This window comes from Sorex araneus, chromosome X, assembly GCF_027595985.1.
Source record: "Sorex araneus isolate mSorAra2 chromosome X, mSorAra2.pri, whole genome shotgun sequence".
Taxonomy (NCBI): domain Eukaryota; kingdom Metazoa; phylum Chordata; class Mammalia; order Eulipotyphla; family Soricidae; genus Sorex; species Sorex araneus.
In genome coordinates this window covers 50,488,691-50,490,324 of record NC_073313.1, presented here as the reverse complement: position 1 = coordinate 50,490,324, position 1,634 = coordinate 50,488,691, and positions in this window count along the sequence as shown.

Genomic DNA, 1,634 nt, shown 5'->3' with positions numbered 1-1,634 from the left:
AACCCACCAGGATTATTCCGGGTAATTAGCCAGATATGACTTGTCCAGGAGTAAGCTCAGAGCACCACCAGCTGTGTACTAAACTATGAAAATAGCATGTAGAAGGAGAAGAAGCACTGTCGTCCTGTTGTTCATCGATTTGTTCAAGCAGGCACCAATAACGTCTCCATTGCGAGACTTGTTGTCACTGTTTTTGGCATATCGAATATGCCACAGGTAGCTTGCCAGGCTCTGCCATGCAGGCAGGATACTCTCGGTAGCTTGACAGGCTCTTTGAAAGGGACAGAGGAATCAAACCCAGGTCAGCCACGTGCAAGGCAAATGCCCTACCCACTGTGCTATCACTCCAGTCTGGGAATAGCATATGATTTAGCAGTTCCACTTCTAGGCTTTATATAGAGATTATGAAGATGCTAATTTAAGGATCTTGCCTTGCATGGACCTACCCTAGTTCAATCCCTGGCACCACACATAAGGTACCCTAAGCACCACCAGGAGTGACATCCAGGCACTGTCTGGTATGTCCTCAAATCCAAAAACAACAACCCTCCCACTAATTTAGAAAGGTATTTTCACTCTTGTATTCCTAATAACATTATTTGTGATATGCAAAACCAGGACTCAGTCTAAAATCCAGATGGCTTTTTTACCAGAAGGCTATATAAAGAAGGTGTGTTGGGCCAAAGAGACAGTACAGTGGGTAAAACTCTTGTCTTACCCAAGTAAAAAACTTGCAGTCTACTCAGATTCTATCCCTGCGCTACACAGGGTTCCCCAAGCAACACCAGGAGTGATTCCTGAGTATAGAGCCAGAAGAAAGCCCTGAGCACATCTAGGTGTGGCCCCAAAACAACAACAACAACAACAAAACCAAAGAAGGTGTGGTATAGGGCTGGAAAATAGCGCGGTGAAAAAGCACCTGCCTTGAAAGCAAGAGGGTGTAGCACTGCCCATTTGTGTTGAGCATGATCCTACTGGTACTGCTGGTTTGATATTTGGTATTTTCAGCATCACAGCAAAGTGTGCACTCTCTGCTGTCCTGTAGCTTAGTGTGTGTGACCTCCCAACAACAGAAAGGAAGGGGAAGGAACACTTTTGGTTTATTCATGGGTGCTGTACCTGGTGGTGTTCAGGCCTTACTCCTAGCTTTCTGCTCAGGGAACACTCCTGACACACTCAGAAACCACATGGTGTACTGGGTATTTAACCCTGGTTGGCCACGTGCCAGGTTATAATCCTATTCATTATACTATCACTCTGGCCCAACGAAAAAAGTTAATGTTTCAAACAAGTTGTGATATATATATACTAAGTAAAATAATACTGTCTGCCATTTGAAAAATTAAACCCTTCCTTTTGAGACAAAAACATGGAACTTGAGGTGATTATGTTAAATTAAGTAAGAAAAGAGGGAAGGACAATTTCCAGTGATTTAACTCATATGTGGAATATAAACTAAAGGATATTGTGAAATAAAAACCAAATTATTCGACTCTGAAAACTATACTTGTTACCAGAGAATAAAAGATGGGGACTAGGTGGAAAAGGTAGAGGGGTCCTTTAATAATCAGATGACACTAGAACTTTGGTGATAGGGTGGTAAACCTTATACACAGATAGAGGTATGAAGCTAA